Source organism: Triticum urartu, chromosome 6A, assembly GCF_056163025.1.
Source record: "Triticum urartu cultivar PI428250 chromosome 6A, HENAU_Tu73, whole genome shotgun sequence".
NCBI lineage: Eukaryota > Viridiplantae > Streptophyta > Magnoliopsida > Poales > Poaceae > Triticum > Triticum urartu.
This window is the reverse complement of record NC_141878.1, coordinates 41,984,549-42,010,935: the sequence shown is the minus strand read 5'-3', so window position 1 is coordinate 42,010,935 and position 26,387 is coordinate 41,984,549. Positions and strand designations below refer to the sequence as shown.

Sequence of the window (26,387 nt, the reverse complement as noted above, 5' to 3'; positions counted from 1 at the left end):
AAAAAGAGGCTCTGCTTCAGATCTTGTGCCGCGGGAGCGTTTGAACAGTGTCCGCGGGCATGCTCGCGGAAACGTCATTTGTCTATGCAAACAATGTTTATCACTATTTGTCCCCAAAACTGTCCTAAAAATGCATATGATGGATGGGATAAAAAGAGAGGAGAAATCAAAAGGAGTGAGAAAAGTGGTTCAGGGTGGGCGGTTAGACACCCATTTCCTTTTCACATATGAGTTGGGTTTGAGGTCTGTGGACAGTGGCGAAGCAACATAGGAATCTCGGGGGCCAAAGCGAAAACATGAACAACTAGGAGGGCAAAAAATAGTTTTTTCCTTATCTAGGCCATGCATAGTAATTTTCTTCATTGTTTTGCCTAGGGCTGAGGGCAACGCCCCCCTCACACTTGTACTAAGCTCCGCAAATTGACGAGAACAAAACCAAATATAGGTTGGCCAAATGGATGTAGGCCGAAGGACCAAGGGGGCTTGGGCATTGAAAATCTCGAAGTAAAAAATAAGTGTCTGCTTAGCAAATGGCTATATAGACTACCGGTTGAGACGGAAGGGGTATGGATACAGCTCTTGCGTAATAAATACTTGCTTTCTAAAACACTAGCGCAAGTTATGGCACAATCATTTGACTCTCCTTTTTGGAAGGGGCTTATGAGGACAAAGAATGCTTTCTTCAACGGGAGCAAATTTATTGTAGGAAATGGATAGGTACCATGTTTTGGGGAGATACCTGGTTAGCTGATACCCCACTAGCTGCGTAGTACCCTTCCCTATATAACATTGTGCAACGGAAAGATGTTTTGTTTCTGCGGTGTTGGGGTATGTTCCTCTTAACATTCAGTTCAGACGATCGCTAATAGGTGAACGTTGGGATAGATGGTTGCATCTCGTGCGCAGGTTGACGAAGGTCAACCTTTCTGATGCAGCAGACACCTTTCATTGAAAATTGTTTGTGTTAGGAGTCTTCTCGGTTAAGTCTATGTATACAGACTTGATAAACACCAGGACGATCCCGAGGTCGACCCACATTTGGAAAATTAAAGTGTCATTGAAAATCAAGGTGTGTATGTGGTTTGTGCATAAGGAAGTCATTTTGACAAAGGATAACTTGGCAAAGCATAGCTGGGAAGGTAGTAAAAGTTGTTGCTTTTGTGATCAGGACGAAACAATAGAACATCTATTTATACTTTGCCCACTTGCTAGGTTACTATGGTGGACCATTCATGTAGCCTTTAACGTTACTCCGCCAGTCTCGGTTACACATCTATTTGGAACTCGGTTAACTAGGATTGAGCCTAAAATTGTGACACATATTCGAGTAGGAGTGTGTGTATTACTTTGTGCCCTTTGGAATTGTCAGAATGATGTTGCCTTTAACAGACAAACCGTCAAAAAAATTGTGGGTTATCTTCAGTGCGTCGGCTTGGATCCGTGCGTGGTCCTTACTCAACCATGTGGACCACAGGGAGCTTATGGATATTGGGTGCAACCGATGAAAGATGGTTGCACGGGATACATACAACCGGATTGGATGGTGGTCCAACGATAAGATATCCGGTTGTGGTCCAACAATAAGATAGGTGTTTAGTTATCTTAACCTATTTTTGTCGGTCGTGGCATATCTTTTTTTGTTTGTTTAAGATTTGTAAGACTTTTCGAGACCTTGTTTGGATCATGGATTTTTAATAATATGGCTGTATGCATCAAGAGATGCAGAGGCCGGAGGTATTCCTCCTCCTAAAAAAAAAGAGCGTGTTAGAGTGTGTTCATTTTGGGGATGAGAAAAAAGGAGCTCTGACTGATCGGTAGCTCATTTTATCGAAGAAGAGAAATGGGCTAGATTCTCTTTGCTTGGGCCTCTGGCTGCTGCTATTAAAAGGAGGAACAAAGGCAGCTTCTTTGCTTGTTTCTTTTCTTTTAGTAAAGAAGGGTTTGATTCTTCCTGTTTGAATTCCTTTCCCTTTTTCCAATTGTCCAGCAGCTCGTTTTACTGAAGAAGGGAATTGGCCTAGATTGCTATTTATCAAAAGGAAAGGTGATAAAGTAGAGCGAAGGCATTTCTACAGCATAAAGAAAGCATATGAGTGGGGTGCTGCTGCTGCTGGCTTTTCACTTTAGTAAAGATAAAGAAGGTTTGAATTCCTTTTCTTTTTACTCTGATACCTTGTCAATCTATAAAGCACAAGTTACCTACAAAATGTGACAGATTAGGTGCGCAATTGTGAACGGTAGATAAAGAGGAAACAAACATAAGATGCATGCTTGCTAATACGAGTATATTGCAACTGGAGTACCGTTTCCCTCTGGAGTACCATTTCTTGACTACCAACAAATGAAACCAGATTAGATAAAATTGCAACTGCCAGAGCCTAGCTAATACTATATTGCAATACTGTAACACAAAAAAGAATAAAAGGAGACTTCAAATAGTTAAGCTGACTAGGTCGAAACTTCTTGAAATTAACATGGATGTCAGATCAATCGGCTACAAATGCTTAGAAATATTTATTTCCTCAATTCAGCCAAAGCAGCAACACCTCCACTAAAACAGGAAGACCAATGTATTTTACTGGACTCCTCACATCACAATATCTATCACATGACTATACTGAACTTAAATCTTCTAATGCATTGGTTAGTGATGACGATGACCGATCGGTCAGTAACTAATGCTGGATTGACCTGGGTAAATTGGTCAAGCAAGCAACTTCAATACTAACTATTTAACTCTGACTGAAGCATTGTGCAAACAAGATAAAACCAGGGCAAGGGTGAAAGAGTGACCTGAAGCGCTGTCCAAACAAGATGCTCATGGCTTGAGAGAACGACATCCTTCCGGACTCCAGGCACTCGGTTTCGCCATGATCCATGACATCCTTGACGGTGTGGCCAATGGAGATCAGAAACGGGCCTGCAAGGATTCATCATTGGGCTGCCTGAGCTGGAGAAGACACAGCAATTGTGTCAGAATACCGCCAGGGAGGAAGCTCATTCTGTTGGCGACTTGCGTCTTTGTTATACTAACCAATTAATCAACCCATACAGAATTTGGCCAGCATGAACAATGTCAGCAACAGTATCATCAGGAATAATTTGGAGGAAATCGAAGGACTTCTGTTTATATACGCAAGGAAGAGGAGAGACTAGCCAGCGGTCCCTATGGAGTAAACTCGCCATACATGTGTCGAAATGCCCTATGTTTCCTTTCTAGTATTCGGTAATATATAAACAGAACTTTTGAAACATCCATGCATGATAAAGCATTGCTGCCATTGCTGATAAAAAAAAACTTGCTATGCAGCAACAAATGGCACCAAACAGGCAATTGATTCCAATATTCACTAGCCAAAATCAGATTAAAAAAATCAACAGAAACACACGCACAAATTGGACATAAGCAGGAATACAATGTCAAATCTCCCGATCTAATACAACACAGAACATAATCAAACGGCAACAGAGAGAAGATGAACACACACACAAGCCAGTTGGCTAATTGTGTCCAGAAATAAGATAGCAGAGGGAGTTTAGCAATGAACGATTAATCCTACTATTCCAATTTCAAGTTGACCATGCATGCAACATAGACCGTTGATCTTCGCATGAACAGTGAAGCATACAAAATTGATGAACCCACATTGAAGAAGCCAATTCCTGCATCTTGGCAACCAGAATACAAATCTAGGTACCTGTGGAACAATCAATGTCATTAGTCAAACCACTAGTACTATTCATCCATGGAAAGATTTTAAAGTTATGCAACCTCACAACTTTTTATTATTCAAACTGTAAACATTAGCTTTGCCATAAGGAAATTGTACTAAAATCACCCAAGTTCAATCATCTCGGCATTGTTGGAAAAAACAGCAATGGAAAACAGACTTTTCCCTGAGGAATCAGGGGGGGGAGGGTGCTCCCCCACCTCAAAAGATTACTCAAGGTGAAACTCAGCCATGGCTGGTTACAAAGTAATGTTACATATGAATGCAAGCGCAGTAGGAGAGGAAGGCACGCCACGAGAAAGCGGCTTCCTTATCAACATGAGATTATCAGTGGGTAATTTCTGGTGTAGTGGAACACTCTCAACTTCTACTGTTAGCACATTCGAGTATCTTCGCCATCTTCTCTCAGTAGAGTCTAAAAGACAAATGGTTAAAACACCTCCTAGACAGGCAAATGCTAAACCATCTAGTTTACCAATTCAATTGAAATATTCTTTAATATCATGGACATATGAGGGGTTCATGTGGAGTAGAAAAGCAGAAGCATCAGGTTAGCTCATAGGCATATCTTTCAGAAATGTACGAGCTCATTAGTCACCAACTAATTGAATTTAATCAATTCATCCTATAGAATCTTCAAGCAAAGGGTCTTATTAATTAAAACTTCCTTCGATTCCTAATAGATGTCATCTTTTTTACACTGCATGGCATCAAAAACAGAACTCTGAGCACTCCTTCAATCATATCATATCAGTAAAAATAAAAACAGCAATTCATGATGAAAGTAGTTTTAATGCTAAATCTAGTCTTATAAGTTTGCTCATGTGTTCAGTATAAAGTCTCCTATGGTGACCCAGTTGAAGAAATTAGACCGCACACAATGCATGGCTACAGCCTACAGCTTAATTTCATTCTTCAACTTTTAGGTTTCAACTGTTATATACTTATCTTGAGAAAGAACTTCACTGCAGCTATGCACTAACACTATAAATATATCGTTCTTGCATATATCAATAGGCAGGCAACAATGAAATTTGGTTCAATTATTATTCAAAGAACTTGCCAACCTTGGCTACAGAAGCAGACCTTGTGACATAAACTAACTAAATGTCTAAACCAGACACCACAAGGATTTTTTTCCCGACCATAACAATTAAATAAACACCATACAAGCATGGGAAGAAAACGCTACAGAGCGCCATTGCTATATGTTAAGCCATATTATAAAAAACAACCTGGTTTCGTTATAGCCATATTGTAAAGACATGCCTTTACCTCCAGTATAGACACTTTTGAACGGATGAAGCCAAAGCTTGTTGTTGGACACACTAAGTTTCCTGAATTGCAATGATTCAAGCTGGACCATGAGGACACCATCAACTGCTGGCAGGAACACCGTATTATTTTCCTCTGCAAACCCTATTAGGGATAGGCGTTTTCTCGGCTTCTCTGAACTCAGGGAAAGTAGCTTGTCCACCTCAATAGTTCTTCCAACCCACCATGATGCAACACCATTCCGATCAGTCTTTCTCTTTCATAATTTGGCCGTGAAGCCTCAGATGGAGAGTAAACCCAGCCCACCATCATCAGCCCGCATAACTTTGAGGTTGTTCTCAACATTCGTTGGCGCTTGCATCGCCACCAGGCTCTGCTTCTCCAAATCAAACTCAAGAATCACGGCCAAGTGGTTTGCCTCAAACAGCCAGTAAAGGGAATTCCCAATGAGCAAACCCGGCATTCTCGTAAACATAGTGTAAATGAAAGCACCCCGAACCGATGTTGAAATGAGATTACCCCATGCGCCAGTCTCTGAGGAGTAAACGCAGGCGAGCAACCGCATATGTTGTGCGCCGTCAGTGGCGGCCTCTACCAAGACCACCTGGAAGTGGTGGACCTCGCCGGGAGCGCGAAGCACCGCCCCGTGGATCCGGCTTGCAACATAGCCGAACCCCGGGGGAACGGCAAGGCGGTGCTGGTCGCCGGTGACGGGGTCCCACACCACGGCTTGCCTCCGCATCACGAAGGAGATGAGCACAAGGCCATGGCGGCAGCTGAGAAGCAAGAAGTCGGAGCTGTAGTCGAGCTGTAAGGAGAAGCGCGCGGTGGGTACACAATCGGGGGAATCGCTGTAGTCCCGGCCTTTGTCGAAGCAGCCGAGGAGAGGAGGGCTGCGGCGGTGGTGGAGCCGGAAGCGGCGGAGAAAGCGGGTGTCAGATAAGATGCTGCGCCAGCGCTTGCAGACGAGGGATGCGCGGGGAAGGGAGGACGGGAGCGGCGGGAGGCGGAGGAGGATCTCGCTGACTAGGTTTTCGTCGTCTAGCGGCAACATCTCGCCCACCTTAGGGCATCTTCAGCCGCGCCCCCAGGAAGGCCTCCCCAGACGATTTTTTTGTGCCGGCGCCGAAAAAACGGCCCAGTCGCGCCCCCAGGAACCCGATTTTCGCCGGCTTGGGCCGAAAACAGCGCCGGCGGACCCAGGCCGAACCCGGCGCGCTGGGGGGTGCCCTGGGGCGCCGGGGCGAGCTGTTTTGGCGCGAAAAAGATGCGGGCCAGCCGCGTCAGCGACTCGGCGCCTCGTCTTCCCCCAACGGCCTCGGTTCCCGCGGGGAATCAATGGCAAGGCTGCCGTCGGTCAGACTTGCCATTGATTCCTCACGGCGGCGCGTCACGGGACGGCGCGCCGACGCCTCCCCTCCCTCGCACGTGTACACACGGGCGCGGCCCGGCTATAAAAGCCGGCGGCCTCCACTCGCCTGTGCCCACACCAGCCCCGCCCCTCGCCGCCGTCCAGCCCTTCCTCTCCCTACCTCTCCCGAGCGCCGCCGCCTAGCCCCTCCCTCTACCTCTCCCGAGCCCGCCCAGCCCCGCCTTCGCCATGGCAGAACGCTTCCCCGGAGATGAGGTGGCGGCCACCAGCTTCGGCCGCCGTTCGCTCCGCGAACAGGAGTCCTGGCTCCTGTAACAGGCGAACATCCCGGCGCCGCCGGACATGCGCGCCGGGCCGACGGGGTGGAGACTCAGCGCCGGGGGAGTGCCCATTCCCCCGTTGCCCGACGCCGTGGCGAAGCCGAAGTACTTCGCCGAGGAGGTCGAGATCGTGCGCGCGTCCCTCACCGACGCCGAACTCTCCCTCCCCCAGTACGCCGCCGACAACCACGCGGCCTGGGCGGAGTATTTCGAGCGCCGCCAACAGCAGCGCTTGGCGTCCACCAACGGCGCGCCGGTGGTCGGCGGCTGGCAGAACAGCGAGGGGCGCCACCTCTGGTGGGGCGTCCCCGGCCGCACACTCGAGGGCGTGCTCACGTACCTCGAGGGCGGCAACAACCCGCCGTTGGCGTACCCCCCGGCGAGGGTGGCCGCCCCGGCGCAGCACCGACGCGCCGGGCCATGGGCGCCAAGGAGGTTCGGCGCCTCCTCTTCTTCCTCCTCGTCACGCTCTTCTTCACACTCCTCCGGCTCTCCGGCGCTGCTCGGCGTCAAGGCCGAGCCTGCGGCGGAGACGCCGCTCGGCCGGCGCACTCGCAGCGCCGGCATCGTCATCAATGAGGGTGGCCGGCGCGCCTCCTCGTCGGCTCCTCCGCGCTTCGTCAAGCCAAAGACGGAGCCGGGGCTGGCGCCGGTGAAGACGTAGCCGGGGCTGGCGCCGGTGAAGGCGGAGTTCGACGACGACGACGCAGCCCTCGAATGGGCGCGCCAGGACTTTTTAGTTTTCACTATGCTGATTTTGAATATGTATTGTGTTACGCATAGCTGAATAGAGTTATAGAAGCTCTTATTCGAGTAATCATCTTGAGCAGCTTTGGAGCTTTCTATTTTGTGCTATGTACTACCATTTTTCTACAATCACCCGTGGGAGTGGAAAATTGAATGAAAGCCGAGATTACTGAGTTGGGGCCCAAAGGGACTCGAGATAGTTGATATAAGCCGAGTTTGTTTTGTTTCCCAGTGCACTTTACTTGGCACTAAGGGCATCTCCAGCCGCGCCCCCAACAGGCCCCCCCAGGCCACTTTTTCGGCGCCGGCGCCGAAAAAACGGCCCAGTCGCGCCCCCAGGACGCCGAAAATCGCCGGTTCGGATCTTTTTTCCGCCCGGCGGTCACAGGCCGAACCCGGCGCGCTAGGGAGCCGTTGGGGGCTCCGGCGCTAGGGAAAAGCACGCCTGGCCCACACCGACAGGGGAAAAGTCAAGGTTTTCTTCTCCCGACTCGCCTCGCACCCCCCGCGCCCTCGGCCACCACTAGCTATATCCCGGCGACGGCCGCCGCCCTACTCTGCTAGATAGCCATTCCCCGCCGGAAAATAGCAGCGCTTCGTCGCGGCAGCCCCTCCCACAGCAGCTGGGCGTTTCCGGCCGCGGAGGCGCAGTTTAAGGGCGGGTACACGCCCACCGAGCGCAAGGTGTTCGGCGTTTTGCCTGTCTCGACGATGGACTCGGATGAGGAGGAAGAGCTCTCCGCGCTGCTGGAGGAGGAAGCCGCGGCCGACGTCCAGGAAGAAGAGCATCTGATGGTGCTCGCCGCCCTCGCCCAGCTGATGGCGAGCAATGAAAAGCCGCGGCGAGGTGGCTCGGCGCCGGGGCGGGTGAAAGCAAAGAACCGGCATCGTCTGCAAGGCTACTGCATGCTCTACTCCGACTACTTCGCCGATGCTCCACTTCATGGCGAGAGAACATTTCGGCGCCCTTATCGGATGAGCCGAAAGCTCTTCCTCAGGATTGTGAATTCCATCCGGGAGTTCGACAACTACTTCAAGTGCAAGATGGATTTGACTGGCGCTCTTGGATTCACCTCCATCCAGAAGTGCACGACAGCGATGAGGATGCTTGCATATGGAGCTCCCAGTGATTCACTCGACGACTATGGGCGCATGGCCGAGTCCACCAGCATAGAGTGTTTCTACAAGTTCTGTCGGGCAGTGGTGGCAGTGTTTGGGACACAATACTTGAGAACACCCAATGCGGAAGACACTGCTCGGATCCTAGCCCAGAATGCAGCAAGAGGATTTCCTGGGATGCTTGAAAGCATCGACTGCATGCATTGGAAATGGAAGAACTGCCCATTTGGTTGGCAGGGGATGTACAAAGGCGCCAAAGGTGGTTGCAGTGTGGTGCTTGAGGCGGTAGCCACATAGGACCTCTGGATTTGGCACTCTTTCTTTGGTATGCTAGGAACTCACAATGACATCAACGTGCTGCAGTGCTCTCATGTTTTTGTCAAGCTCATTGAGGGTCATTCTCCTCCGGTGAACTTCGAGATCAATGGGCACCAATACAACAAGGGGTACTATCTAGCTGACGGCATCTATCCGAGATGGTCGACATTTGTGAAGACGATCTCAAACCCTGTGGCAGGAGGCAAGAACGCCTGGTTTGCGAAGCTTCAGGAGGCTTGCAGGAAGGATATCGAGCGGGCATTTGGTGTGCTCCAATCTCGATTCGCTGTTGTTCGGTACCCCGCTCAGACCTGGTCGAAAGATCAAATGTGGGAGATCATGACTTGCTGTGTCATCTTGCACAACATGATCATCGAGAGCGAGCAAGAAGACCCAGTGTTTGACACTGAACCATACTACAGGCAGGGTCCTCTAGCCGAAGTTGATCACCAGCTACCGGCAACTTGGACTGCCTATCTTAGTATGCGTCAGGAGATCCGAGACCCATAGGTGCATCATCAACTGCAGAAAGATCTGATTGAGCACCTATGGAGGCTCAAGGGGGACGCCGCGTGATGAAATACGAGTTTTTATTTGTTGAACTATATAATTTGTATTGAACTATTTGTTGTTGTAGTATTTTGTTGAAGTATTTGATTTTTTTGTGATGAAATATGTGATAAGAAATAATTGTGTTGATAATTGAACGCCGAGACACGGCGAAACCACGCCGAATATGGGCCTATTCTCGCCCATATGGGCCGTTTATTCGCCGAAATTAGGCTGCAAAGTGAGCCAATTTCGGCGCCTGGGGAAGACGACTGAGCGCAAAACCGCCCCCAGCGCTGAGTGTATCGCCGGCTCGCCCCCAGGGGGCGATTTTTATGTGTCCTGGGGGGCCAACGGCTGGAGATGCCCTAAGCAACAGCCGGCCTATGCCGAGATTGTTCCGTTGCCGAGAACCATACTCGGCTTATGTTGTCTTCGCCGAGCTCCCGTGGTTCGAGACTCGGCAACGACCAATTTGTAGTGCCTCCTGGTGATTCCTCAAAAAATAAATAAATTAGTGCGTCATATGGCCTGATGATGCATGCATTGTATGGATTGTGCATGTTGTATGGCCTCATGATGCATGCATTGTATGGATTGTGCATGTTTGTATGGCCTGATGGTTGTTGTTATTTGTGTCAAACATTCTGGCTGTTGTTTCACTTATTTGTGTCAACTTTAGTGCATGGTTGTGCATTGCCTTTTTTAAGGCTTGCTGATATCTGTTGTTTGCTTGCTTGCTGAGTTTCTGACGAGTTAAAAAGTTGATTTGTTGCACACATGTTGAGCAAATTAACAGGTTGTGAGTTGATTGCCTGACTGAGGGGTTTCTTCTTGTATATGGGTACCTGGAATAACCTTTTTTTGCGGCATGGAATAACCTAACGGGACAACACAGGTTCTGTTAGTAGGTCTTAGATTAATTTTTGATAAAATAAAACGTCTTAGATTAGACACATTAGGATACTTTCTTGATTTTTTGGAAACCAAATTTTTGGAAGACGGAACCAAAAAGAACCCATGACAAGAGTTTGTTTGGTTCACATCCTGGCTACCGTGCGGCTGATCGAGGAGGATTATGGGATGGGATAGAAAGAGCTCAGACTGGTTGGTATCTCAGTTCATTGAGAAAGAAAACTGGACTATCCAGTACCATCCTCACAAGAAAAGGTAATGCAGAGGAGCAAAGGCAGCCTGTTTCATATGGCTAGGGGGGGGGGCTGTTCCTGCTACTCCTTGCAAGAACTCCATCTCGGAATGATTGATTGGAGCAACTCTAGCACACTCTTTATACTCTCGAACTGTAAACGTGGTATAAGGGCCGAGAAAGCAGGGGTTTGAGGGGTCATTTTTGTTGCGGCCGAAAAAACACCGTATTTGGAACCGTAAATTTCAAAACAAATCATTCGCGGGCGAAATTGAGGAACACATAGCACCATCATAGTTTGATCATGGGTACATAGATTATCACTACATTTATACTACAATGCTACACCATCGTCGTAACCTAACTAAGCAAAATCTGAGCTCGCCGGAGCTCTCCGGGTGCGGCGACGGCACTCACTCGTCGTCATCGGAGTCTGAGGAGACAAGGTCGGCGTATTTCTTGTCCTGCTCCTCCTGCTTGCGGCGCCATGCGGCCAGCTTCTCGTGGAGCTCGCGGTCGGCGGCAAGCGCCTGCTCGAAGAGGTCGCTGAGCTCGTCGTCCCGCCTGCGATGCACGTCCTCCTCCTGCTGCTCACACGCAGTGCACTTGGTGAACGCCGCCTCGAAGGGGTCCGATTCGGGCCCGACGAGGTAGTCCTCCGGCCCGATGACGCTGCGGCCGCGCGGGCGCTCCTCCCCCGGCTCGATCTTGACGGCGGGAAGGTCGCCGGACTCCCTCTCCCTCTTCACCGGAAGTAGCCCCGTGCCGGAGTGCCTCGCATGGCGGAGGTCGTACTCCTCCGTCTCGCGGCGGAGGAGGGACTCCAGCACTGGCAGCCTGTACTTAGTGTAGCGCTTGGTCGCGCGCTTGCACGCCGCATCGGAGGTGACACAACGTTTGTGCTCCGGGTCTTCGCCGCCACCGCGCGGGCCAGAGGTCCACATCCTCGTGGATTGGGGGGGCGGGGCACGACTGATTTCTCACCGGCGACGAGAAATGGGGAGGGGAATGGGTGAGAGGCGGCAGTGGGGGGATAGGGTTTCGACCCATATCTGGACGACAAAACCCATAGATATATTGCGTCGGGGGGGGGGGGGGGGCGATTTGCGGGCCATCGTAAAAAAATTACGGGCCAGGCGACTATACGGGCTCTGGTCTGGCCCAAAAAAGGGTCAAACCTGTATAGTCGCCGGATTTTTACTGTTTGCGCGAGAATACGTGCTTTGCTAGAGTTGCACTTACATTGCCACATTTGCTATTCATTAGATAATTGAAGAAGTTTTTTGGGTCAGTTGGGTTTGGAAATGGGCAGTGCAACGCAACAACGAGCTCGAGTTGGGGACGACAAGGTCGATCGTGGTGTCATCGCCAAGGGCTCCAGCGCGGCTCGCCACGACGTCCCAGACAGAGGGGAGGACGAGTGCTCACAGATTTGGGTCGCAGCTGGAGGTGAGAGAGGACCTTGACTAGTTTGGGTTTTGGGGAGCTCTCGTTTGGGGTTTGGGCTGGAGGTAGAAGATGAACCAGAGCCGTCGAACGGCTCGAGAAATCGACTGAAAACAAACAAAAATTCAAGCACCTGATACATTGTAGATATCCGAAGGTTTCATCGAGGAGAGATGCACAACCCACCTCTTCCTCGATAAACCCTTCAGAAATCCACAATATAATCAAATCGTGTAAGCACGGCGGCCTATGCTCTTGACCGTGTCAAGAGCGTCTTTGGTTCATGTGCTAGGAACCAGAGTGTGTTCATTTCAGAAGGGGCTGGGAGGAGCTCTGATTGGTCGGCAGCACATTTTATTGAAGAAGAGAGCTGGACTAGATTCTCTTTGGTTGGGCCTCTGGTTGCTGCTATTCCTCACAAGAAAAAGGTAAGTAAGGAGGAGCAAACGCGAAAGTGCTCATGTGAGCCCGGGCTGCAGTGATCCCGGAATCAGTGCCGACAATTCACCTCGTGATAAATGCACATGCAGGCATTCGCACAGGTACATTAATTCAGCTATATTCTTTTTTATGTGCTATGGCCCACAACTCAGTTGATGCCCAGGTATTTCCGTCAGTTACCATCAACATAGATCAGATGGAGATGGATGATGTGGGACGGTAATATGTAGATTCTGGACTAACGTCCACCGGCAAGCCCATTTCAGAGATGGCCGTCGAGTTAGCAGACGCCCTCCTCTGCAACTGCATACTCCTGCAGTTGGATCCCACCATTCAGCTTGTTCGCTACCTCTGCGTCGCTACCATCACCTTCACTCATATCCTGAACACCACACAAACTGTTAACACGCAGGCCAAAATGGTTTTGTAATGGTCAGTTACCATGTGCTCACATAATCCGACAGTGAGGAAAGCACCGACTGTGCACTCCCCGTCGGTTCAAGATCTGCTCATTGATTGACTGACGCCTCAGAAGATGCAGCAGCCTGCAGTGTTCACCACATCAGTCTACGCGTACTTACAGTTAGCGAATGGATAATCACTGGACTGGCAATGCATACCTGAATCGAGAAGTCGCTCCCATGGCTGTATTCTTCAGACCTGCTCACTGCAGATGCACCATGTGAGAACGAAGCTCAACCCATCCCACACACCCTCTGATACCCCTGATTGAGATGCATCTGCTGCATGTACTTGACACGTGGTAATTCAAATAAAAAAGATCATGCAGAATCTTAAATTTGGGCATGAAATCCCTCTGAACATTGCAACCCTGTAGTATCAATACACTCACACTGAACAAGTCTAATTTATGAATACTAGAGTCATTACCAACTATGCCATAGAATCCATTAAACATTATAAACTGTCAAAGCAAGGTCTGATGGAAAGCAAATTATTTTATAAGCACATGTCCAACAAACAAGCTACAAATTCTAATTATACAAATAGACCACAAGTTCATGACATTCCCTGGTCACATAGTTCACACATTTACATCCGTCTCAGCTCACCCGCCTTATGACAATTGTTTCGACGGCGGCTTTCAACACCACAATTCTTGCATCTTGCCAACTTTCATGGTTGTTTCGGTACATCACCACGATCAGGACAAGTTGTTCTCTTGTGGCCTTGTCGCCGAAAAATGCTGCAGAATCTGGTCCGTTTACTCAACCCTCCGTATGGTGCCTTATCCATACTTGTGGTAGGCCTCCCTATCTGCTTGCGCTTAGCTGGAGGTAATAAAACCTGCAAGCATATTTCCCAATTTATGTGTTGAATTGTTGCCGCCGTTCTCCATATCAACATGTCCACCTACTGTTGCAGCCAACACAACGCCTTCTGACTGAACCTGATTCAGAACATCTCCATTCTCAGCCAACCTGTCCTCCAGTCCTAGGCCGTCCCTCATTTCTGTGTATGGTTTCATTTCAGCCTCACAATGCTTGAACAGTTTTATCATGTGCTCATATGCTTCTACACTACTACAGGGTAGTGACCTGTTCACAAGAAATTTACACCCTCCCCTCACGGATCAGTGGAAGGATCTGGTTGAGGTGGTTAACTCTTGGCAGTTGTCTGACAAGACTGATCAGATTAGTTGGGCGTTGGGTAAAAAAGGTAAATTCTCGACCAAATCGGTCTATACCTACTTGGAAAGGCATCTGGCTGGATGTGACTATAGATGGACCTGGAAAGCAAAAATCCCCCTTAAAATCCAAATTTTTCTTTGGCAAGTGTTCCAAGACGTGGTTCTGACTAGAGAAGTCATGAGAAAGCGCAACTGGGCAGGCAATCCTAAATGCTATTTTTGTGATAATGTGGAGACCTCATAGCATCTTTTCTTTACGTGCCCTGTGGCTCGGGTGGTATGGAGGACGGTTGGATGTGTGCTGGGCACATCTTTATGTCCAAATAACATTTGGCAGTACTATTCCTGGTGTTATATTTTCCTTCCTGATGGAACTAAACTTTACACCTCTGGTTTGGCAGCAGTTTGTTGGGCGATATGGAACAATCGTAACCAAGCTACTTTTGAACATAAAAACCTCAAAAGCCCTTTTAATGTGGTGTATGATGCTTGTGGTTTTTTGATGTACTGGGCAGGTTTGATGGCTGGCGATGATCGGGAGGCCATGGAGCGCGGAGCCAAGATGCTCAGGTCCAGTGCTTCGATGATGATGAGAATCTGCGCGGCTCCAACGAACTCAGCTTCGAACTGATCCCTTCTGTGTCTCTTCGGAGCTTCGAGTTCTCGTCTGTCAGGGATAGGCTGCCTTTCACTCCTGCGCGAGTGCTCTGATTGCTCTTTTGTGAGCCTGTAAGCTTGGTGAATTTAGACTATTTCGGGTTCCTTTTGGAGACTCCTTGGTGTTTAGATCCTATAGGTTGCGTGATCACAGGTGTCGCTGGGTTTTCGCCCCGCAATGAGCTGCTCGATGACGAGTGCTCATGGTGGGTTTTCCAGTGGTGCTTTGAACTCGCCCCCCCTTTCTAGTTTCCTTGCGATGTTTTTGGTACTTGGGTCTGTGGTTCTCTGAACTATGTATTTCCGTTATGCTTTTAATGGAAAGGGGTTAAGGCCCGGTTATATATGCTTCTACACTACTGTCTTGGTGTCTCCCATCCGCACAAGCTCCATTGCGTGCATATACATACTGAAATGCCTGAAACTAAACGAGTTCTCCTGAGCACAGCCGCCGTTGGTACTGAGTTAGGTGCGGCAGGGGGATATCATGTGAATCCTGGGTCCATCTCTTAACTATATGCATGTACTTCCTCACGAACTATGCATCAGGCATGTACTTCCTCATGAAGTAATTCTTCAACATGTGGTTCGCACTTTCACTCCGCTATGTACTCGTCATTTTAGCACAGAATACACTTTGAAATAAGGCTTCGCCCACTTGTGTTGGATCTCATACAATTACTTCATGTAAGTGTAGTTCTTCATGCTGTACTTCTCCACAAGATACTTCCAGGCTTCTTCAAATTCATCTATGGCCACCATGTGATTAATAGCCTTATGAAATTCAGGAAGGGAGTGACTCTTCTTTAGTACAAAGGACCCAAGGACTCTTTTGCATTCTTCCGCACGTGTCGTTTGCACCATCTGTGAGTTGTGTCTGGCATCAAATTTTTTATTGCTACTACCATTGCTCGATTTTGATATGAAAATCAAACACATCATTTCAATGTCAGGTCTGTAATGATCTACAGGAGGAAGTTTTAATATGATTCACATAGCAATTCAGATCATGATACCTGTTTGTGGAGCAGTACCGCCCATTATCCTGATAAATTATGCGAAAACCCACTCAAATGTTTCAACCTTCTCATCACGAACCAGCACACCAGCTAGTATAATGCTCTGAAAATGGTTGTTAACAGCCACAAAAAGACCAAACCGCATGTCATATAGATTGGCCCTGTAGGTTGTATCAAATGTTACTACATCTCGGAAGAAGTTGTACTGCAATTTGCTGCTGCCAGTTGCCCACATTACAGTGTTGATCCTTCCTTCTTTGTCCGCCTGAACTCGACATGTGAACTGTGGATCCTTTGAGCATAGTTCCTGGAAGCAATTATGCTGTACACCTTTGCTTTTGCTTTCCTGGCGTCATCTTCTGCTTGCTCACGACTAATTTTGCCACACAGACTACGCAATGCTCTTTTCGTGAACTGGTACATTTTCCATCCTGCCAAAGAAGCTCCCAGTTATGTTGTACACCTTTGCAAGGTTAACTGTTCTTCCACAATTGCTTAACTAGATCCCTGCTGTACATGTTGATATGCTTGTGCGATGGCCAGTGTATTGTGTGTCCATAGGAGGGGGACAACAAATGGTTGTGCTCATCACGATGCTCCGCTATGTACCACCCATTGTCCTTCGAACGCAGCAATCTTGTAAGGGCAGGGCACTCACACCGACAAGTGTGTGTATTTTCAACTATTGGTTTCCCCTGAAAATAGTTTGATCAGCATGATTTCAGTTATTCATGGCAAAAACGATAAATGCCCAAATCAGAAACTTTCAAAAATGAACACAAAAAATTCATACCGTGCAGCCACATACTATCCCTTGCATGCATTGTCCGGTAGATGTTTAGCCTGCTCTTCCCATATCTGATTCCGAACCGCCTCTGCCTAGTGCGGCAGCCCCAATTCAGACCTTGCATTGTCGAGAAAGTATGCCAGAAATCTTTAGTTCATTCTTATAGTTCAGTACGCCCTGAAACTACATTCACTAGTAATTTTGTAAATACATATTGTGCAGACTTACTTATCTTTACCCAAGTCGATATACACTTTGTTGTTTAGACACTAGTATCTATAACAGTATGTCTCCTAATGATGCCACATATAACTTTTCAGTTAATTCGTACCAACAACATATTCAGATTTTTACTACAGTATATATGATTTACTATCAATATATCCTGCGTGGTCAGCACAATGCTTAATGACAAACAAACCTAGTTCCCACCACTAATCTTCGTACCTTTGCGTCCATCCAGATGTTTTTTGGTCAACTTGCTGGATGGAGTGCTCTGAAGCTTGAGGTTTGTCTGCACTGCCTGCCCCTGGATCAGCGCCCTCGGCACAAATCTGGCCATCAGCACTCGACACCGTCCTGGCCGGCAGCTCTACGACCGGCGGCGTCCTCATGGTGCCTCTCCGTGATCAGGTTGTTCCCGTTCACCTCTTCTAGCAAAGTCCTGCTGCTTCCAAAGATAGGAGGCAGCCAAATCAGATCTCTGACAAGTTTTCTATAACAAAATGGTGTCCAATGAGCAGCAGCAGCAAGCAGACCCATACCTGCATCAAGAATTCCATGCTTCCCTCAGCGGGTCGTCGCCTTGTTGCACCAGATTTCTCCACGGGGTCGCCGCTCTCGGCAATGGAGGAAGCGAGGTCTGGAGGTAGGAGGTAGATGCTGCCAACGGCCAACCCCTCTAGCGCATTAACTCCGGTCACTACCGCCGTTACCGGCCAGCGCCGGATCTGATCCACGGATCAGGACGCCGGCGACATGTCGAGCCACGGCTCTGCCTTGTTCCGTCCATGGCGTGCAAACATCCGTGTAACCAGGGACCCGCAAGGCAGGTGCGTATACAGTTGTATATCTGGATTAATCTGTCCCACATGGCCCCTTGACCTGACGCTACACTGAATTATCCAAATCGCAATGCAATACCTGACGTACGAGATTCCGAGCTCCTGTGAGCTCGTGATCACATACTCCACGTCCGGAGCAAACGCAGCTTCTTTGGTTGTTTCTTTTCTTTTGGCAAATAAGGGTTTGATTCTTCATGTTTGATTTCCTTCTCCTTTGTCCTATTGACTGGCAAAAAAGATAAGTGATCAAGATTCTTGGGCTGTTTCCCACAAGCAAAGGTGATAAAGAGCAGCGAAGGCATTGCTGCAGCACAAAGAAAGCATATGAATGGGGTGCTGCTGCTGCTGGCTTCACACTTTAGTTTATTTTCTTTTGGTAAAGATAAAGAGGGGTTTGGTTTCCTTTTTCTTTTTCCTCTGATACGTTGTCAATCTATAATGCAGGAAGTTACCTAAAAATTGTGACAAATTAGCTGCGCAATTATGAACGGTAAAGATAAAAAAGGACACAAATGTAAGATCCATGGTTTACTTATTTGCTCACCACAAACGGCACATCAGAGAATACATTACCATCTTCCTGACTACCAACAAATGAAACCAGATAAGATAAAATTGCAACTGCCCGAGCCTAGGCAATAGTATATCACACTACTGTAACACAAAAAAGAATAAACGAAAGCGACTTCAAACAATTTAGCTGACTAGGTTGAAACTTCCTTGAAATTAACATGGATGGCAGATCAGTCGGCTACAAATGCATTAGAAGTATTATCTCCTCAATTCAGCCAAAGCAGCGACGCCTCCACAAAACAGGAAGACCAAGGTATTTTACAGGACTCCTCACATCACAATATCTATAACATGGCTCTACTGAGCTTAAATCTTTTAATGTTTTGTTTACTGATGACGATGACCGATCGGTCAGTAACTAATGCTGGATTGACCTGAGTGAATTGGTCAACCAAGAAACTTCAATACTAACTATTTAACTCTGACGGAAGCATTATGCAAACAAGATAACACCAGGGCAAGGATTAAGACTTGAGAATGACCTGAAGCGCTGTCCAAACAAGATGCATTGCTCGTGGCTTGAGAGAACGAAATGTCTCCAGGAACCACTTGGTTTCGCCATGGTCCATGGCATCTTTTACGGTGTGGCCAATGGAGATCAGAAACGGACCTGCAAGGCTTCATCATTGAACTGGCTGAGTTGGAGACACAGCAATAATCTCCTGATCGTGACAGAATGCTGGCAGGGAGGAAGCTCGTTCTGCTGGTGCTTTGCGTCTTTGTTATACTAACCAATTGATACACCCATATAGAAATTGGCCGGCATGAACAATGTCAGCGTGACGGTATCATCAGGAATAATTTGGAGAGAAAATCAACAGACTTAGACTAATATGCAAGGAAGAGGAGGGTCTAGCCAGTGGTCCCTATGGAGTAAATTCACCATACAGTGTCAAAATGCCCTATGTTCCCTAATATATAAACACAACTTTTGAAACATGCACGCATGATGAAAGCATTGCTGCCATTGCTGGTCGAAACGCTTGCTATGCAGCAGCAAATGGCACCAGGCAGGCAAGTGTATGCCAAAATTCATTAGCCAAAATCAGATTTGAAAAATCAACAGAACACGCGCACTAAATGGACATAAGAAGGAATACAACGTCAAATCTCCCAAACTAATACAGCATGGAACCTAATCAAACGGAAACAGAGAGAAGATGAACACACACACACGCACATGACAGTAAGCCAAGATCATTGGGCAGGCAAGCTTGCCTGGAAAGCATAAAGCAAATGTACCACAAATGCTAATTAACTCAAGCAAGTCTGTATCTTCATCAAGCCAGTTGGCTAATTGTGTCCAACAATAAGATAACAGAGGGACGTTAGCAATTAACAATCAATCCTGCGATTCCCCTTCCTAGTTGACCAAGCATGCAACATAGACCGTTGATCTTCACATGAACAGTGAGGTGTAGAAAATTGATGAACCCACATTGATGAAGCCAATTCCTGCATCCCGGCAACCAGAATACAAATCTAGGTACATGTGGAACAATCAACGACATCAGTCAAACCATTAGTACTATTCGTCCATGGAAAGACGCTGAAGTTATGCAACCTCACAAGTTTTTATTATTCAAATAGTAAATATTAGCTTCGCCACAAGGAAATTGTACCAAATACACCAAAGTTCAGTCATCTCGACATTGATGGCAAAAACAGCAATGGAAACAGAGATTGTCAGCTGGTAATTTGTGGTGTAATGGCACACTTTCAACAATCTAGGTTACCAATTCAATTGGAATATTCTCTGTTATCATGGACATATGAGGGGCTCATGTGGAGTAGAAAAGCAGAAGCATCAGGTTAGCTAATAGGCACATCTTTCAGAAATATATGAGCTCAATAGTCACCAACTACTTGAATTTAACCAAAATCATCCTATAGAATCTTCAAGCAAGGGGTCTTATTAATTAAAACTTCCTTCGGTACATAATAGATACCATCTTTTTTACACTGCATGTCATCAAAACAAAGCTCGGAGTGCTCCTTCAAGCATATCATGTCACTAATTTAAAAATAAAAGTGGGTAATTCGTGATGAAAACAGTTTCAATGACAAATCTAGTCTTATGATTTTGCTCATGTGTTCAGTATGAAGTGTCTTATGGTGACCCAATTGAATAAATTAGACCGCACACAACACATGTCTACAGCCTATAGCTAAATTTCATTGTTCAACTTTTAGGTTTGAACTGTAATATACGTATCTTGAGAAAGAACTGCACTGCAGCTATGCACTAGAACTATAATTATACCATTCTTGCATATGTCAATAGGCAGGCAACAATGAAATTTTGTTCAATTACTGTTCAAAGAATTCACAAACCTTGGCGGGTCATGTCAGCTTGTGCTGGGGGCGTGTGTGAGGTTGGGATCCCACCCAAAACCCTAAAACTAAGGCTGGAGAATGGACGAAGCCCATCTTAAAAAAGGTCCACTGAAGCCCACGATAAGTGTAAAACAAACTAACCATTCACGGTTTCCAAATACGCGAGTCTTCAAAGAAATCTCAAAAGGTTCATACTCATAGACAGAGGTGGACACTATATAGTCATCTAAAAATGTGACCATTTCTCAACTAAAAAAAGTGACCATTTTCTCTCTCAAAAAAAGAAAAGAAAACCATGACCGTTTGTGTCCTGCAAAGCTCGGGTGGGACACCTTCGGCAGGGAATGGATGAAATCTAGGGGTTCCGCGACTATGGGTGAGCTGCAAGGTTTCACTCGTGTGACTACGGAGGAGCTGTTCATAGCCCCATCCATCATGTCCGGCCACTCTTCCCCGACCCGGCCCTTGGTGTTCGGCACTGGCGGCGGGGCCCGGGCTTCCCCTTCGGTGGGAGGCGGTTGTGACGCTTCGGTGGGCCGTGAAGACTCCGGAGCCGTCTTTTGAGAAGGCTCGGCTTGCACGAGCCCCTTCTCTTGGTCTTCGGCGGCCGAAGCATTAGCTTCGGCCATGTCGATGTCACCATCACCCCCCGTGTTCGGCACGGGTGGGGTCCTTTAGGACAACACTTCCCTAGTCTCTCTGATGACCGAAGGAGGCGCGGAGTGTGATGCGCCCCCACTTTCCGCCAGGTCGGCTGGCGGAGAAGTGCCCTCCGACATCTGGTCGGTGGGGAGGTCGCTGGGCGGGCTACAGCACAAAAGCACACGTACTTCTGCTAATGGGTTCGTAAAATCAACATCCGGACAGTCTTCGGACTCTCACCTTTCAGCGCGGGCCTTGACTCTGTGGACCCTCTCTAGGACCTTTTCTGAAGATGCGGACTCCTCACCGGAGTCCGAACTATCGTCGAGCGTGGCCAGCTTTCCCCTGCTCCTCTTCTTCGAAGTTGGGGAGGGGTGCTCCCCTTCGGCTTTGGCTGATGCCGCTCTCTTCCTGGTACGGGAGGAGTCGCTCTCCTCCTCTTCGTCCTCCTGCTCCCCCTCTTGTGCGGAGGGGACGTGTGTGTCCTCGGACTTGGTGTTCGGAGGGACTCTTGGGCGGAGGCCCTCCCTAGCCTCCCTTACGGGGTTCTTCTCCTCCTCCTCCTCCTCCTTTTTCTTCGGCGCATTGTAAGGTGCCACTGTCACCATCTCTACTAGCACAGCCGACACGGGGTCTTCGGGCAGCGGGGTCGGACTGCCCATCTACACGGCCTTCTTGAGCCAGCCCTGGGGAATGAGAGGAAGGAGTTGAGAATCATAGTGAGAATGCAGATATTAGAATATAAAGAGAATAGTATTACATTACCTCCTTAGGTGGGTTCTCGATGTCAATGTCGATGTCCTCCTTCTCGGTCGGCCAAGTCTTCTACGGCTTGAACAAAGCCCTCCACAGCTTCTCGCGGGTGGTGTCGTGGAGGTACTGCACAGTGCGGGGGTCTTCGGGCTTCCAAGACCTCATTGGAGCGGCCCAAAGTTGGTAGGGCAGCAGGCTGCGGTGGAGCATGATCTGGACCATGTTGGTCAGTGTGGCCCCGCCTCTATCATATTGGAGACACGTTTTTGCAGCGCCTTCACCTCGGCAGCAGGCTCCCAGTCAAGGCCCTTTCTGGTGAAGGAAATATGCCCTAGAGGCAATAATAAAGTTGTTATTTATATTTCCTTATATCATGATAAATGTTTATTATTCATGCTAGAATTGTATTAACCAAAAACTTAGTATATGTATGAATACATAGACAAACAGAGTGTCACTAGTTCGCCTCTACTTAACTATCTCGTTGAATCAATGATGGTTATGTTTCCTAACCATAGACATGAGTTGTCACTTAATTAACGGGATCACATCATTAGAGAATGATGTGCTTGACTTGACCCATCCGTTAGCTTAGCACGATGATCGTTTAGTTTGTTGCTATTGCTTTCTCCATAACTATACATGTTCCTATGACTATGAGATCATGCAACTCCCGAATATCGGAGGAACACTTTGTGTGCTACCAAACGTCACAACGTAACTGGGTGATTATAAAGGTGCTCTATAGGTGTCTCCGATGGTGTTTGTTGAGTTGGCATGGATCAAGATTAGGATTTGTCACTTCGATTGTCGGAGAGGTATCTCTGGGCCCTCTCGGTAATGTACATCACTATAATTCTTGCAAGCAATGTAGCTAATGAGTTAGTTACAGGATGTAGCATTACAGAACGAGTAAAGAGACTTGCCGGTAACGAGATTGAACTAGGTATTGAGATACCGACGATTGAATCTCGGGCAAGTAACATACCGATGACAAAGAGAACAACGTATACCGTTATGCGGTTTCACCGATAAAGGCGACGGGGTCCCACACCAGGAGCTGGGGCCAGTCCAAGATTAATACGAGGCCATGGCGGCACCCCAGTACATGGAGGCTGGAGTCAGACTGCAAGGAGAGGCGCCCGGGCGGAACGCGATTGTGGGCCTCCAGAGTAGGCTCAAAGGATATGCCGTCCGCACGCAGCCGAGGAGTGGAGGGTTGCGGCGGTGGTGGAGGTGGATGCGGCGGGAGAAGGCTGGGTCGGAGATGAGGCAGCGTCAGCGCTTGCAGACAAGGGAGGCGCGCAGGAGGGAGGACGGGAGCGGCGGGAGGCGGAGGAGGATCTCGGTGAGTAGGTTCTCGTCGTTGAGCGGCGGCGCTGCCGGCGGCGGCAACATGTCGCTCATGCGGGACTGCGGAAGGTGAAGCAGCCGCCACCCTGTGGCAGGTTGGAATTGGAGTGCAGGTGACCTAGGCTGACACAGCCAGTCCAAGTGAAATGAGATTGAAGTCAAGCCCATTGGAAGAAAGAAGGCCCACGACCACACTTATCTTGAGAAAGAACTTCACTGCAGCTATGCACTAACACTATAAATATATCGTTCTTGCATATGTCAATAGGCAGGCAACAATGAAATTTGGTTCAATTATTATTCAAAGAACTTGCCAACCTTGGCTACAGAAGCAGACCTTGTGACATAAACTAACTAAATGTCTAAACCAGACACCACAAGGATTTTTTTCCCGACCATAACAATTAAATAAACACCATACAAGCATGGGAAGAAAACGCTACAGAGCGCCATTACTATATGTTAAGCCATATTATAAAAAACAACCTGGTTTCGTTATAGCCATATTGTAAAGACATGCCTTTACCTCCAGTATAGACACTTTTGAGCGGATGAAGCCAAAGCTTGTTGTTGGACACACTAACTTTCCTGAATTGCAATGATTCAAGCTGGACCATGAGGACACCATCAACTGCTGGCAGGAGCCGGGCTGGCGCCGGTGAAGGCGGAGTTCGACGACGACGACGCGGCCCTTGAATGGGCGCGCCAGGAATCCATTGCCATGGAGAAGGCGCGCCGCGAGAAGGAGAAGGAGCGCCAGTGCGCCGCCCTACGCCGCTTCGAGGAGCGCCGACGCGGCCGCGAGGAAGGCGGGGTCGTCGTCTTGTGCGACAGCGACGACGACGACGCGCCGCCGCCTGTTCGCCATGGCGACGCCGGGCAGGGGTCCAGCAGGGGCACCCGCGTGAAGGAGGAGAAGGCCGACGACGACGATGGCGGCGACGGCGGCGACGACTTCAGCCCCTTTTTTTAGATTAGGTTAATGTAATGTTTGGCCGAATTTCGCCGAAATTTGCCATGTTTGGCCGAAATTTAACTAGTTTTTATCATAACTTCGCCGAACGGTTCGGTTTTTTTTAAGATACGCACCTGGGGGCGGCCCTGGGGGCCGACGGCTGGGGACCGACTCGCCCCAGGGCCATTTTTTCGCCGGCTCACCCCCAGGCGGCGCTTTTAGACGCCCCCTGGGGGGGCAACGGCTGGAGATGTCCTTACAGCTCATGCAGGAGGGGGGAACGGGTGAAGCAGCCGCCACACTAGTGGAATGGTTGGAATGCGGGTGACCTAGGCGAGGCGACACAGCTAGTCCGAGTGAGATTGAAGTCAAGCCCATTAGATGAGGGCCCATGAAGTCAAGCCCATTGAGATTAAAGTCAAGCCCATTGACGTAAATGCGGCCCAGAACACTCAAGGCACACACGCATTCGCTTTATTTTTTCTTCAAAAAAAAAGACAACACACATTCTCTTTTAGGAAAAAAACAATGTGCCATCAGTATGCTGCAAAAGATACCATAAATCAGATTTTAAGTACTCACCTAGCAATCACAATGGTGATACTTTTTCCCCATCTCCAGTGGAGTATTTAGTAAATGCGACAAGGCTTTACGTGCTCGGATTTTTATTTCTGAAGAAAACACCCTCATTTTCTATCTAACATTTTGATTCAATTTCCAGAGTTCAAATTTAGTACGGTAGTTTAGTAGGTTAACATCGGTGCCTGAATCTCTTACTGCATCGTGTAACTTTTCAGTTTTCACTATGCTGATTTTGAATATGTATTGTGTTACGCATAGCTGAATAGAGTTATAGAAGCTCTTATTCGAGTAATCATCTTGAGCAGCTTTGGAGCTTTCTATTTTGTGCTATGTACTACCATTTTTCTACAATCACCCGTGGGACTGGAAAATTGAATGAAAGCCGAGATTACTGAGTTGGGGCCCAAAGGGACTCGAGATAGTTGATATAAGCCGAGTTTGTTTTGTTTCCCAGTGCACTTTACTTGGCACTAAGGGCATCTCCAGCCGCGCCCCCAACAGGCCCCCCCAGGCCACTTTTTCGGCGCCGGCGCCGAAAAAACCGCCCAGTCGCGCCCCCAGGACGCCGAAAATCGCCGGTTCGGATCTTTTTTCCGCCCGGCGGTCACAGGCCGAACCCGGCGCGCTAGGGAGCCGTTGGGGGCTCCGGCGCTAGGGAAAAGCACGCCTGGCCCACACCGACAGGGGAAAAGTCAAGGTTTTCTTCTCCCGACTCGCCTCGCACCCCCCGCGCCCTCGGCCACCACTAGCTATATCCCGGCGATGGCCGCCGCCCTACTCCGCTAGATAGCCATTCCCCGCCGGAAAATAGCAGCGCTTCGTCGCGGCAGCCCCTCCCACAGCAGCTGGGCGTTTCCGGCCGCGAGGCGCGGTTTAACGGCGGGTACACGCCCACCGAGCGCAAGGTGTTCGGCATTTTGCCTGTCTCGACGATGGACTCGGATGAGGAGGAAGAGCTCGCCACGCTGCTGGAGGAGGAAGCCGCGGCCGACGTCCAGGAAGAAGAGCATCTGATGGTGCTCGCCGCCCTCGCCCAGCTGATGGCGAGCAATGAAAAGCCGCGGCGAGGTGGCTCGGCGCCGGGGCGGGTGAAAGCAAAGAACCGGCATCGTCTGCAAGGCTACTGCATGCTCTACTCCGACTACTTCGCTGATGCTCCACTTCATGGCGAGAGAACATTTCGGCGCCGTTATTGGATGAGCCGAAAGCTCTTCCTCAGGATTGTGAATTCCATCCGGGAGTTCGACAACTACTTCAAGTGCAAGATGGATTTCACTGGCGCTCTTGGATTCACCTCCATCCAGAAGTGCACGACAGCGATGAGGATGCTTGTATATGGAGCTCCCAGTGATTCACTCGAAGACTATGGGCGCATGGCCGAGTCCACCAGCATAGAGTGTTTCTACAAGTTCTGTCGGGCAGTGGTGGCAGTGTTTGGGCCACAATACTTGAGAACACCCAATGCGGAAGACACTGCTCGGATCCTAGCCCAGAATGCAGCAAGAGGATTTCCTAGGATGCTTGAAAGCATCGACTGCATGCATTGGAA

At 48.6% G+C, this 26,387-nt stretch overlaps 1 pseudogene; it reads right to left on the bottom strand.

The window, feature by feature from the left end:
* Positions 1-3,690: 3,690 nt before the first annotated feature.
* LOC147963701 (putative F-box/kelch-repeat protein At1g15680) lies at positions 3,691-6,060 on the bottom strand (annotated as a pseudogene).
* Positions 6,061-26,387: the final 20,327 nt, after the last annotated feature.